Genomic DNA, 15,541 nt, shown 5'->3' with positions numbered 1-15,541 from the left:
TTAAAGCCTTCTTGAGATCCAGAGGTTGAAGTTTAGAGCTCATGATTTTTGTACAAGACAGTAACATACTAACCCTTTTTTGTTAAACTTTACAGCGCTGCGTAACCCTAATAGCGCTCTACAAATGTTAAGTAGTAGTAGTAGTAGTACATGGCAGATAAAGACCAAAGTGGCCCATCTAGTCTGTCTAGCTGAGATTTATTTGCTTACTTTAAACCATCACCCTAGTCGCTATGGTAGCTGTTTCCCCTTTTCTAAGCCCAGCAGATAAAACAAAGCCTGTCTTGTTTTCCCAGAAACCATTCGACAATCCAAACTATTACGAAAGAACCCAGATGTATGCCCATTATATAGAGAGCTCCAAAGTCTTTCTCACACTCCTCCTTGCGGAAGGAGGATGAGGAGGCCATCTGGTTCACAATGAAGGAGGAAACGACCATAGGGAGAAAAGAGTACTGTAGGGATAGAAACCTTGCCTCCATGAAACAAAAAAGGCCTCCCTACATGATAGCACTTTAATCTTCAAAATCTTTCTTGCACAACAAGTTGCCATCAAATAGGTGACCTACAGAGTGAAATCCTTCAGTGTTGTCAAAAACAGCACTTTAAACTGAATTCTACTCAATACCGGCAACCAGAGTAATGATCACACAATGGAGGTAACGTGTTCATAAAGCCTTGCCTCTGGAAATCTTTAGAATATTTCAAATAGCTCTCTAATCCAGTAAATATATCTGATGACGTTTCACCTGGAGAGATCAAAACTCCCGATTGTGAAGTCCACCTACAAAGGCTCCCCAGCCCAATTTGGACACATCAGTCATGAACTGTATTTGAATTGGTGAAATTTAGAAGGGGAACACCTTTTGCCAAATTAGGCTGGTCCATCTACCAGGGGAGAATCCCAGGGAGATCTGCTCACAGGTAACACATTGGGGCTTTTGAGTGGCCAAGTCTACTGTGTGCTCAAGGTTCATTGAGCCGGTGTTAGTTTGAGATATGCCAAGGTCATAATAGAGTGCTCAAGGAATTTTCTGTTAGTAAAAACTTAAGGGTTTTTAGATACGGGATGGGATGAGATTTCCCCCCACCCTCCTCACAATTTGGAACTATTTGGAGTAAAATCCATTCTCTCTTTTTGTTTATGGAAGAGAACTCCCTGGTATCTCCTTATGCTGACAATTTATCACGATGCTCTGAGTAGAGAATTTGGCAGAATTTTGAAGAGATGCAAATGACATCCTAGTCAGACTTTTCACATCTAATTGTCGCAGGTTACAAAGGAAATGAAAGTGAAGCAACAAATTCACACACACAAGCCAAATGCAATAGAACCAGAGACTGAATACAATAAAAACTGTTTAGTATAACCAAAAGAACACAAAGAAAACAGAAAAATGTAGGCAGATAAAGACCATGTCATTCTCTACTATCGAGCAGTGAAACAGAAAGAAAAAGGGGAAATAAACAAAGAGAAATTAGAGAAAATAATGAAGAAAATGAGGAAAAAACCTGTAAAGGAAGGCACTGCAAAGGCAGAGAAAAAAAGCACTAAGGGGAGACTGTGAAGATCTGTACTCCCTGCTCCGCAGAAAAACGAACACTGAGGGATCCGCGCATGTGTGGTGGGATGCTGCAACGGGCTCCATCAGATGACGTCACCCATATGCAAGAATACAACACGCCTGCTTGTCCTCGGGAGAATGAAAATTATTTATGTTTACGTGAAAATGTGATTTTTCTCTAATGCAACTAAAATAGACTTAAGAGCAAGAAAGGAGTGGGAACAGAACCAGGCTCTTCAAAAAACAGACCGGAGACAGTCAAAGTTCGAGATACAATTTATTGAAAACTCTACAAGGTACCCTGTTTCAGCACTACAAGTGCCTTCCTCAGGAGTCTATATAAAAGATAAACATATATAAAACAATTAAACAAGTAAATTAAAATCAATTAAAAAACATAATTAAATAATTGTGAAACAATCCTATATAATAATTCTCACCTCCAACAGGATGTGCCTGGGACCGTGCCTGCCGGAAGTGGTCTGCTAGGCAGGCATGCACTGACCTCAGTGACATCAGTGACAGACAATTTGGCAAAGCAAAACAATCTGAGTGCTGGCCATTAGGACACAGGGTTGATAGGAGAGTTTTAAAAGACTGAAGGAACTGAAAGTGTTAAATGGGGGGAGGGGGGAGTTCTGAACGACTGAAAGACATGAACATTTGGGAAAGGAAAACAATCTGAATGCTGGCCATTAGGACACAGGGTAGATAGGAGAGTTTTAAAAGACTGAAGGAAACGAAAGTGTTAAACTGGAGAAGGGGAGGGGGAGTTGTGAATGACTGAAAGACATGCAAATTTGGGACAGGAAAACAATCTCAATGCTGGCCATTTGCACACAGGGTACATAGGAGAGTTTTAAAAGACTGAAGGAACCAAAAGTGTTCAGGGGGGGGGCAAGTTCTGAATGAATGAATGAATGAATGAAAGAAATGAAAATTTACGAGAGGAACACAATCTGAATGTCGGGCATTTGTACACAGGGTAGATAGGACACTTTTAAAAAAAAAAAAGGACGTGAAAGTGTTACATCTTGGGGGAGGGGTGAGGTGGAAAGCGGTGGGGTATCCGGATACTGGGCGTTAGGGCCACGGGGGTACATAGACTTTTGAAAGCCTTAAGGAACCCAAAGTGTGGGAAGGAGGCGGAAAAGGAGGGGAGGGAACGGGGTGAGGGGCATTAGGAACAGGGGAGGGGGCCCTGTCACACACTCTCATTCTCACACACACACTGTCACACAGACAGTCTCACTCTGTCACACACCCGCACATTCACTCTGGCTCTCTCTCTCAAACATACACACTCCCAGGAAAACCTTGCTAGCGCCCGTTTCATTCGTTCCAGAAACGGGCCTTTTTTACTAGTGAAGTATAAAAAGGTAATTGACTGTAAAATGGCAAAGGGCTAATGTAGTCAATATACATAAAATAGGGGATGATGTAGCTAATATGTATAACATTCTAAATGTAACTAGTACATCAAGGTCAAAAAACATATATAAGTGGTTCTTTAAAAATGTATTGTAACTAGTACATCTAAGTTCACAGATAGGCTGCAGAGAATACCTTCTCCTACTTTAGACTTAGCCTGGCCTCAGAATGACATCCTATAGTATATCTCCTATCAACTGAGCTCTCTTTTTCATTAAGCACTGCCATTTCCTCCCCTCCCCCTCTCCACTGACAGTTTGAACTTTGTGGGTGTGGCTTGGATCTCTTTCAGGGAGAAAAAACTAACAACTTATAGCAGCAGCAGCTTCAGAGAGCATTTTTCATCTCACAGATAGGCTGCAGAGAATACCTTCTCCTGCTTTAGACTTAGTCCCGCCCACCCTACCCCTCTACCCACCCACCCCTAGAGTGACATGTCTTATATAACCTCCCTATCAACCCACTCATTACTTTTACCTCACCCATTTCTATTTTTCTATCACCTTCTCCCACTACTCCAACCAGAGTTACACCTAATCACACTGACCACCCTTCAACATCTTCAGTCCTTCTGTGACTGTTCTCTTGTGCTTGACTGCTTAAATATTAAATGCTTTACTTTTTGTCTATTTAGATTGTAAGCTCTTTGAGCAGGGACTGTCTTTCTTCTGTGTTTGTACAGCGCTGCGTACACTTTGTAGCACTCTAGAAATGTTAAATAGTAGTAGTAGTAGTTCAAATTATATATGGGTGGTTCTTAGAACAATGAATTATAGTAAAATGACACGAGTGGCTAATATATGTTTTTAGAACATAAAAAATATGATCAATCATGTTGGGTAAGTAAAACTATTGTGGTGATATGGAGTGCAGTATTTCAATTATTGGAATGGCTGTAGAGTACTTATAGCATTAAGCATATGACCAAAAGATTAAAGGTGTAATAGATAGATGGTGGTGCATTTGACAATATAGAATGAAAAGTATATCGAGAACTAACCTTATTACTTTATCTCTAAAAAAGGTATCTGACAAAGCATACCAGATAGAGTCACTGGGTGTAGATATATCTTGGTCTAAAAAAATGAAATTAATAAGAATCAGTGGAGAGTTGAATGGAGAAAGCATTGGGGAGTTGACCGGAGAAAGCCAGGGCTGCTTTACCAAGCGGGGGCAGAATAAGTAAAATGGAAGAATGTCTAAGTATCGGGACAAGGGAGGAAGCAAAATCTAATATGTTTTAGAAATAAGCCCTTCAACTGCAAGTGCATAAATGTTATTCTGTAATACAACCTGGAAGTTCAGGTGCTGTTATACAATAAGCTCATATTGCATGTCTTGGGGCATCTAAATGGAGACACTCAGTTGCAGAACTACCCCCAGAGTGAACAAAAATTGCTTATTACATACCAGAAACAGTTTTTTTGAGAGGCAGATCCTGACATACCGCTTGCTGTTTCGGGACTACTGCTAGCCCAATGCAGCCGCCGGCGGCAGTCCCGCCCCAAGCACGTCATTTTCAGGGGACAAAGAAAAACCCGGAAATGGCTTGTGCAACGATAACCCTGCAGTAATTGGGCATTGCCGCTTGCTGTCTGGTTACTGTTGGGTTAGCAAGGGAGCCCTTACTGCCACCTCAATGGGTGCCACATGGCCATACAGTAAGAGTTCTCACCGCTTGGCCATTTTGGGATTTTTTTTTTTTTGGGGGGGGGGGGGGCTTTAACCGCCTGTGGCAAAAAGGGACCTGGTGCACAGGAAAAACAGCCACCACCGCTAGCACAGGGTCCTTTTTCCCACAGCTTAGTAAAAGGACCCCTCAATAATTGTCATACATGACTACAACTTCTTCCCGAGCCATCAGTGGCAACTTGTTCACAAGAGCCACAACTCATGGCTTGCCTTTAACTTCATCGGCTCTTTTTTTTTTTTTTCTTTTTAACAAAATCACTAAAAATTACTTTAATCCTATCAAATTATAAAGCTCAATTTTTTCTCTTTTTTTCCTTTTTGAAGCATTTTATATAAAAAGTGATAGAGCCCCAATATTTTAGGCACTTATCTTAATAATGCAGACCACCGACATGGACCATGTTTCGTCACTGCGTCAGGTTTGGTCCTGCAAAATAGCAATTGAAATAATTATATGATAGATTAAATCTATGCCACTACACCTATTTTAGTCAAATTTTAAATTACAAGGAACAACGCTGGATTTTCACGCTGCAGTCTATGGCACCTAAGGGGTTAAACTTAGTGCTGGATTGGGCGTCTCTGTTGTGATGTCACTAGATTTCTGCATTCTTATCGGATCTGAGTCATCAATGTATCAGCTAAAGTTAGCTTCTTTCACTAAAGTGGCTTGTGCTAAAACAGCACCATATCAAACATATAAACGGCGAGTGACCGTACTCACTCGCAAATGCGCAGTAGAGACCTTCTCTGCCCCGCCCCCACGTCAATACGTGATGACGGGGGGGCGGAACACAGAGGGTCTGTACTGCGCATTGCTGAGGGAGGGACACCGCCGTCTAACGCTCCCCCCACCCGAGTCGCCGCCGCCACCCACCTTCTACCCGGTCGGGCCCTCGCTCCACTATTGAAACAGCGAGGGTCCGGGAACGCAGCACTGAGCTCTGCTGAGCTGCCGACATCGCCCTTCCTTCTTCTTCTCTGCCTCTGTCCCGCCCTCGACGACGTTACGTCACACGAGGGCGGGACAGGCAGAGAAGAAGAACCAAGGCCGACGTCGGCAGCTCAGCAGAGCTCAGTGCTGCGTTCCCGGACCCTCGCTGTTTCAATAGCGGAGCGAGGGCCCGGCCGGGTGGAAGGTGGGTGGTGACGGCTCGGTGGGGGGGCGCGAACTCGGAGGGGGAGGGGCAGCGGCGAACTCGGCTGTGGGGGAGGTCCTTTCAACCCCCCCTTCCTATAATAGCCCGTTTTTACGGGCTCAAAGTCTAGTTTGATGATAAAGCAGATGTTGCAAAGAGAGAAGTAAAATACAGACATGAGTTTTGTTGCTTTTAAGACATAAGGATTCACAGTTTTGCAAACAGGTGTAGAGGCATGGATTTAATCTATCATATAATTGTTTCTATTGCTATTTTGCAGGACCAGCCTTGATGCAGTGACGAAACATGGTCCATGTCGGTGGTCTGCATTAATAAGATTTAGATTGTAAGCTCCTTTGAGCAGGGACTGTCCTTCTTTGTTAAACTGTACAGCGCTGCGTAACCGTAGTAGCACTCTAGAAATGTTAAGTAGTAGTAGTAAGTGCCTAAAATATTGGAGCTCTATCATTTTTATATAAAATGCTTCAAAAAGTTTTTAAACATGAGCTTTATAGTTTGATAGGATTAAAGTATTTTTCAGTGATTTTGTTAAAAAGAGCCGATGCACATGAGGTGCAGCTCTTGGGAAACAAGTTGACACTGATGGCACAGGAAGAGGTTATGTAGCCATGTATGACAATTATTGAGGGAGTCTTTTACAAAGCCACACTAGTGTTTTTAGCTTGCGGTTAAATTCATTATATTCTTATGGGTGTCTCAGCGTTTATCAGCAGCTGATTTTTACCACAAGCTAAAAACGCTAGCGTGGTTTTGTAGAAGGACCCTGAATGACTTAAAGTATGGAAAGTGTTGGGATTTGTGATTTGCTTTATGATTGCCCCAACTTGAGATCTACTCCGATTGATTTAATTGTGATATAAGAACAAATTGTGCCAGATCAATAGTAAAAACAAAGGAGGGGATGGCTTAGTCAGATGGTATAGAACCTCAAACTTCACCAAAACTATATTTATTCATTTGTAAGATATATTTTAATTTAGTGGTTTTACTTATTGTATCATGATGGTCTCTTGAAGTTGTAATGTATCTGAATGTTTGATTTTATATTTGGTAATTCAGTTATTCTGACCCTGATACAGTCGGATTTTGGCGAAACATGACCATGTCAGGCGACTATTTGAATCCTGGGAGTTTTTATAAATTAATAAAGACTGCTTTTGTTCATAAGGTCTGCTTCCCTTTTGTTTTCCATGTTGGATCTAGTGGACCGCCTGCCTTGTTGCTTTCTTACTCATTAATAAAGTTGAACATACAGAATTCATATGTTTGTAAATTAGTTGTACATCTCTTAATTTTAAGATTCATGCTGAACAGTCTTTTTGTGTTCAAAAAAATCATATAAAAATATAGCTATCCACCATATTATGGTAACTAAAAACAAAACAAAAAGCACCTCTTAAATGACTTCAGGAAATGCTCGATAACATTCCAGTGTATTCATTTATAATAATTGTATGATTCATTGCATTTATAAGATACTGTCACTCTACATAAATTAGAGCTTAGGTCTTTAACAATCACGACTGCTGATCCTACTAAGAGACTGTCTTTTCAAAAACCAAAGCAAAAAAAATCAGTAAAAAAAAATACAAAAAAGTATTTTAACAAATCCTCTATCAGCAAGTCTCCAATTCCTTACCAAAGTAGCATTGACTTGATTTCTGATTTAAAAAAAAAAAAAAGACTCTAAAAGAACACTGTTTTCATTTTAACACCGCTGACTTTCCTGCTCTACTATCTCAATTGAAAGCAGTTTCTGTTATCTTCCATTTACTTCAAAAAGCTCAATCCAGTCTTGACTAGGGATATGAAGAGTAGATTACAGGAAAAATAGGATATTACAACATTTTAACAGAAAAGGTCATATAATCACAAAAATGTCAAGCAGGAATGAGTTACAGAAAAAAAAATAAAATATGTGAAATTGATATACTCTAAGGGCCCTGTTTAGAAAGGTATGCTAGCAGTTTTAGCGCATGTTAAAAATTAGTGTGCATTAACTGTGTAAGGCCCACTGGAATATTATGGGCATCTACATGGTTAGCATGCGCTAAAAACGCTAGCGCGCCTTTATAAACAGGGCCCTAAATCCTTTACCCATCTAGCAAAATATATATCTAAAATTCTAAAAGAATAATGGCATACAGTTCAAACATTAGAATGTTTTAGTGGTAAAGATTTGACTATGGCTTATAGAAGAGGATACCAAACCCATTTATCAAAGTCCACTCAACAACTAATATTGAAATTCTAAACAGATTCAAAGGAGGAAAAGACTTCAATAATACTGTTGCTTAACTTTATAGAATACGGTTGTTGTCACCATAAGCCTAAAAATCTTCACCTTCCTATATCTGAAAAGTTTAAAACTTATCATATATTCATTTCTTTACAATGAGTCAAACTTTTCAAATATAGAGAGACTGCAGAGTGATAATTTAGCTTGTCAGGTCGTGCTCTACGGAGCTTCTCTGTTTCACTTTAAAGGCTTCCTCAGGAGCTGCCTTTATATTTTGACACTAGTAATTCCTCAATGAATCAACATTTCAAAAACTAAGATTCTTTTATTTGTACTGTTAAAAACATTTGAAAAGATACTAACAAAAAACTAGTGGAGGAGTGGCCTAGTGGTTAGGGTGGTGGACTTTGGTCCTGGGGAACTGAGGAACTGAGTTTGATTCCCACTTCAGGCACAGGCAGCTCCTTGTGACTCTGGGCAAGTCACTTAACCCTCCATTGCCCCATGTAAGCCGCATTGAGCCTGCCATGAGTGGGAAAGCGCGGGGTACAAATGTAACAAAAATAAAATAAATTAAGAACTGAAAAAAAGTCTACAAAATGAATACAGCAGCACCTAGTAGGCTTAACCAAGAATTACATATAAGTGCATTTCTATAGACTATTTTTTCATCAACAACTCTTTCCCTGTTTGATTTCTGCTTAATTTAGGGGCCTTTTTACTAAGGCTTTACCGCTAAGTCAATGGGTGGCAGTTAAGGTCTCGGGCTGAAAATGGACACATGCTCGTTTTAATTTTGCCACATATCCATTTTCGGTGACAAAATAAATGGCCTTTTTCAGGCACACTCAAAAATGGACCAGTGCGTGTCCAAAACACGCACTTACACCAACAGAAGCCATTTTTTTGGTGCGCCTTAGTAAAAGGGCCCTGTATTGTTTTTTACATTTTAGGGCTCCTTTTATTAAGCTAGGATGTGTTTGACATGCAGTGAGGCCCCCTTTTACTGCAGCAGGTAAAAGGCTGTCTTTTTTTATTCCTAAGAAATGGCTGTGTGGTAACTGAACCACTTACCATGTGGCCATTTTGGTGGGGAAGGGGGGGGGGTACTTACCACCACTCACTGATGTGGCAGTAAGGGCTCCAATGCTAAATCTAATAGCACAGTTCCTAGTATGTAATAAGATGTAAATTTTGCATACTATATGCTTTTTAATTTTTTTTTTTGCATTGTTTTCACGTTTGTTTGTTTTTTTTATATTGTTTCAATTTGGACAATCCCTGATGCAGCCTCACAGCGAACCACAGCCATATTTAATTTTTAGTAAAACCAACTGGATTACAGATTTGAACAGTTCTTTTTGTACTGGTTCTGTTCTTCTTGCTGTTTCCAGTTTCTTTACAGATTATAATGGGTCAGAAGTTTGCAAAACACCTTAGCCTCCCTCCTACTGGGAGGTTGTCTAGCACAGACACTAAAAAAAACTGGTTATGTGTTTGAGGAGGCAGTCAGGATCCCGTTCCTGTTTCTGGCTGCAAAATTAGTTGGACTTTTGGGTCCTCTTGTGTTTGGGAAGAGTGAGAAAAAGAAGGATACTTATGAGAGTAATCAGGGCTGGTGCAAGTGTTTAAGCACCCTAGGCAAACCTTCAGCCTTGTATCTCCTCCTTATTCATCCAATTAACCTTTACGCCCTTTGCACCCCTTCCCCCAAAAATGACCATTTCAACACTACCTCTTCTCAATGAATAATCTGGGTCAACAGACTATTTGAAATGGCCTGTCTTCCCTACTGATAAAAGTATCTCTTGTTTCTTTGTGTGTGGTTCTCAGGACCTACAGTTTTGCTTTGACACCACTCAGAAATCACTGCCTTTGTCGACTGCTAACTGTTCTCTAATAGTTGGGCTGGCCTTTAGAGTAATAGGATCTCCTTTGGCCTCCACTCAGATACCTTCTGGAAGAAGAGGCCAGGTGGAAAGTGTGCCTGGAGAGGAACTTAAGGATGTCACTGTTCTCCTTCATTAGAGATGTGGCCGCCTTTATCTCCAAAGAAATTCTTGTTGAAGTGCCATGCAGAGGAGAATGTTTCCTGCATATGGGCACCAATACTCATAGCCAAAGCTATTGATGCTGTATCAATTAAGTCACTTGAACTGATAGTTTTCTGTACTTTTTCCTTTTCCCCCCCAACTAGTGAACGGAGCTGCATGGCCTTCTCCTGAGGGACAGCAACTATGAACTCCTCCAACTCACAATGTTTCATAGCCACATGCCCATGAAGAGCTGGTAAAAAGTTATACAAGATGTAAGCATAGTACTCCGAAAAAAGTTTCTTAATGTCTGAGCCTCTCTTCCCAGGGGCACCAAAAAGTGCAACTTCAAGTTTTTGACTCTTTTGAGAGCGGATTCAACCACTATGGAATGGTGAGGAAACTGTTTCTTGAATATCAGAGCATTCTTAACTCTGTACATCAAGCCAACCTTGTTTATAGGTGATAGAAAAGGGGAATGTGTGTCTTCCACATTCTCATCTGTATATCCTTGAGGAATGTGCACAGCCACAGCTTCCTTGGGTGGGTCATGGAACTGGAGGATGTCTGTTTCTGTGTTTCTCAGTCTATGCCATGGCATAGCTTTTGCCATTTCCCTTATAAAAGTCAAGGAAAGTTACCGAGGTGGAGAATGACTCTCTCTCTCTCATGTAGAGAAAATGGATTCGACAGCAAACCAGTCAAAACCCTCCTCTTCAGAGAATCATTCTGGATTATAGTCAGAATCCCAGGAGTGCTTTTTAACTCAAAACTAAGAAATACTTCAAAGTCCTAGTCTAGGTCTCTGCCTGCTCGCTCAATTCATTCATGCAAATGGGCCTCAAATACGAGCACTGAAGCACAGCTCTCTGATTTTGTTGTCAATTATGTCAAATCCACAGCACCATGTCAAGCAAAGAATCACTCTAGTCATTCATCCACTCTCCTCATGACCTGCTCTTGAAGGCTATCAATATCAAAAAGGTGCAGGAAGCATAATAAGAGTGGCCACATCCTCTGAGTCACTTGGGGTGTAACAGAATCCTTGTCTTAGGTCCATAGAGTCTGCCACATTCCCTCTCTTACCAAGGAGGATGTGTTCCTCCTAGCAGGGGGTATTCAAGAATACCAGCAACCTTGGTGCTTTGGTGTTCTCGATGTAGCACTCAGATTTGCAGAGATATTAATGCCCTTGGTTCCACTCAGTGTTCAGCATCACAAACCATCAACTTTGAAAAAGGGAGGGAGAAATCCTTCTTCTTGGGAAAGGAATTACAGGATGTCTGATCCCAGTTATTTATTTACATTTTGCTCACACCTTTTTCAGTAGTAGCTCAAGGTGAGTTACATTCAGGTACACTGGATATTTCTCTGTCTAAGGAGGGCTCACAATCTAAGTTTGTACCTGAAGCAATGAAGGGTTAAGTGACTTGCCCAAGATCACAAGGAGCAGCAGTGGGATTTGAACTGGCCACCTCTGGATTGCAAGACCGGTGCTCTAACCACTAGGCCACTCCTCCACTCTATTGATACTCTATGTCGAGGGTGATCAATGTATTTTTTGGACACATGGAAACAGATTCTTCTAATGCCAAAAATTCTTGGAGTACCGCCAACTTGATGTAAAACATAGTTTTACCGGAATCCATGCTGGATACAAAAAGACCATAATGAACAGCAATATTCTTTATGGGTTGCCGAAGTGCCAAGAAAGCTTTTCTTTTTGCAGCCAACTTTGTACGAAGTTGAGAATTATGAACATCTTCCTTCTCTATAACACTCAAACTGTCCTTTCTTTTGCAACAATCAATATTTTGGAGAATCTGTGGTTACCACAAGATTCTGGCCACTATAGGCTGAAAATGCTTTGCATTATCCTTACAAGTCATGACGAAACAGTGGGCAAACTCAATTTCAAAGGGAAGAGCAAATGTGTTGTTTTAAAGCTTGTGTAGAACAGACTCTAAAAACTAAAGTATGCACCCTCTCCACATCTTCAAAATTGAAGAACTTTGATGAGACTTTCAGCTATTCAATTCTTAATGCTGTACAGATAGGAGGTCTTGATTTGTATGCAACTGATGAAAAGGAATCAAATCCTTGCTGGTTCCCTAAACATGCAGAGGGAATCCTATTTTCCCTATTTATGGTTATTGTAAACATGACAACTTGATTGTATGTTTGAACATCCTGAAGATGGACAAAAACTCAAATGGCATAAAATAATATATCATTAAAAGTTCTTGATGATTTATGTAGAGCAGTCTTTCAGTCTGCAACCAGGTTCCTTGAGTAAACTTCGAGATTCAGTGGGCTTCCCACTCAATGCTGGGAGCATCTGTTAAAACTGACATATTCCAATAGTGCAAAACTGGACACCTATGGCGAGGCTGGGTTCACACCAACACCATAGTGTGGATCGTTTCAACAAAACAAGGTCATGTGGTAGATACAAGCTGAAATTCTTTAAAACCAGGTACTTCACATCCATTTTGTTGTAGTTTTTTTTATTTTGGTTAAGGAGACAGGTTAGTTGGGTCTGCCACATATGAATTAATTGACTTAATTGCAGAAATGAATGAGGTTGTTCTGAAAGGGGAAGTAAAACAAACCAAGATGATTCGTCTATTGCCTTAACCATAACTGGAGTTGATACTACCTGGAGCCGAGTAGGCAGCTGCTATGTGGGAGAAGACCGAAGCTCAGATTTGGGGAACGGAGGAGGAAAGAGGAGCTATGGAATGGGCTCCCTATGAAAATCATGGCCAAGGGCTCCCTTACAAAATTTAAAGCATTACTGAAAGCCCATTATTTCAGGTTAGCCTTTAATCCTTGAAGTGTGATTGGGAAGCTGAATCTACTGGGTGCACCTACAGAAGGTGTGTTTGGATTTGTACTACACTTAAGGCACGTATGTTTGTTGTAGGATCTGTCCTTTCCAGGATAGATCTCTTTTCTAGTTATTTGGTTTTCAAACAATTCTTTATTGAATTTTTTAAAAAAGCCATTATAGAAGATAAAAACAGTATACAAACTTTCATTTAAAAGAAAAAAATGCTAACAAAGGAAACAAAGTACTGCAATAGCTGCTGTGCATATAATTGGTAAAATTGCTGGGAAAATTATCAAATGGAGTCCAAATTTTCTTAAAATTGGAGAAGTTCTGGATTTTGATAGCTGCAGATTCCTCATAGTTCCTGATGGTGCATAGGTGATTCCACCATTCATGAATGCTGAGGTCAGTGTTGTTCTTCCAATGGAGTACAGTAAGATAGGTAGTCAGAGTCATCATAATATCCATAAAATTTTTAAGAGGTTCGGAGAACAGTAGACCTGGAATGGTGGAACACAGTCACTCATATACGATACCTTAAAGTTTGTATCTATTGTTAGAATTTTGGAGAGTCTGTATCATACTGCTAGCCAGTAACTCTTTACACATGGACAATAAAATAAGAGATGCAATAGGGTACCATCTTGAGTAGAGCAGGACCAGCACTTGGGAGACAAATGACTTCTTGTGACTTACGCTATTTTAGTTGGAGTCCAATATGCCTTATGCATAATAAAAAAGGATGATTGCATAAATCCAGCAGATAGTGAAGGCTGGTTAGTTTTAGACCAGAATAACTGCCAGTTGGAGACAGAGTAGTCCAAATTTTTTCTCCTAGGCACTTTCTAACTGTGAACATGGATTTGGCAAACATTCATGTAATTTGCTTAAATAATGCCTCCTTATTTAGTTTATATGTATTTTTTAATTTATATATTGTAACCCACTGTAATCTGACAAATCCTAGAAGTATAATAAATTTTAATTAACTATAACCTGTGCTATCGGTATCAAAGAGATCCTGCATTGAAAAGATATGCTCACAATCTATATTGTGTGTTCTCTATAGAGCCTGCACAGACAGTGGACAAGACTTGTCAAGAGAAGTCTTGCACTGTCTTTTTTGTACACTGTACTGGAAAAGTATGTGCAAGACAGCACTTTAGAGGTACTCCTGGTAGATATCAACACTGAAATGCCTGCACTTTTATTATGCTCTAAGATGCATCAAAAGTACCTTTACTTCTGGCCTATGTGTGCATTTGGAAGATGGTTACAATTTGGTATAAGTACCTCCAAGGAGTTTTGCACCTATTTTGAAGATCCCTGGCACTGCTCCTTTGTGTCTGAACTTTCAAAGCCACTGTCCAGGTAGGTGGATGGAATTTAAGCAGAGGATGTTCTCTCTTCATTTTCAGGCAAACAGATGCCTCTTCTCTGCTTCATAATGATTTCAAATCCAGCTCAGGCAGTTTGGGCTTGTGGAGACATCTGTTCACAATGATATAATCATCTTGGCTATACTCAAAGCTTAGACAAACAAACATTTGTAGTGGGTATCAAATCTCTGGATCTTTGTCCTATGTTACAGGCAAGAACAGAAACCTGACTTTGTCTGAGACATGTACTAACACGCGAAAGAAGAAAAAGTAAATGAAAATCAATAAACCTAACAATTAGCCTTTTTTCCTTCATTTTTATTTAGGAACGAGATCATGAAAAATTTCTTCAAAATAATAGACTAAATTCCTCTTGAAAAATGGGTCAGCTTTGTTTTTGCTGAGCAGAAAACCAAACCAAAACTTAGCAGTTAAGGAGAATGGGAAGGGCCACGCATGCTCTGAATGTAACACTCTGTTCTAAGCTCCGGGATAACTATTCCATCCTGGAGACACACAGATCACATTGTCCACTTGTTTGCCTGATTCAATACTGCTTGTCAATGGAAAATTTTACTTACATGATTAAATTCTATTGATCTCTTCTGCATTACTGGCAAACTGTTTAAAAATTAATTTGTGTCCATATTCCTGAGCACATTAAATATGTAGACTAGATTATAACAGTGAAATCAATCATCCCTAACTGGTTCTGAAATCAAGGTGGTATAAATCCTGGTATTTTTGAAAGTTAAAGCAACAGAATTTTAACAAGCTCACCGATGATGCTAATAATGTTATTTTACTGTACCACAACATAAATGTATTGTTCCAGCACCTCATCTGAAGGTTTCTGAGAGCTATACTAAGATTACTCAATCAAGTAATCAAAAGCAGTAAGCATTTATTTTCAAAAGGTTCTTCATGCCTGAATTTAAACCAATACACCTCAAGGTTCACAAATACATCTTTCACAACAACGTTGACCCTCAAACATTTACAATTAGCTAATATGTTTGCCAAAATGTGTGGAAGGGGTCACAAATTACACTATCAGATATCACACTTGCCTTAATACTACCATGTACTGGAAATGCATAGCCTTATGGTAAAAACACTATCGTTGTATTAAAATAACTGAAATTGTGACAACTAAAGTAACATTTCACAGAAAAAAAAAAAGCCCAACGCAGTCGGTTTGATATTCAG

The 15,541-nt window shown here is 39.9% G+C and overlaps 1 protein-coding gene across 4 annotated transcripts in view; it reads right to left on the bottom strand.

Moving 5' to 3' along the window:
* LRCH2 (leucine rich repeats and calponin homology domain containing 2) overlaps positions 1-15,541 on the bottom strand; it is a 263,804-nt gene that overhangs the window by 173,221 nt on the left and 75,042 nt on the right. The window lies entirely within an intron of this gene.

Source organism: Microcaecilia unicolor, chromosome 7, assembly GCF_901765095.1.
Source record: "Microcaecilia unicolor chromosome 7, aMicUni1.1, whole genome shotgun sequence".
Taxonomy (NCBI): domain Eukaryota; kingdom Metazoa; phylum Chordata; class Amphibia; order Gymnophiona; family Siphonopidae; genus Microcaecilia; species Microcaecilia unicolor.
This window is presented reverse-complemented; position numbering and strand designations above follow the sequence as displayed.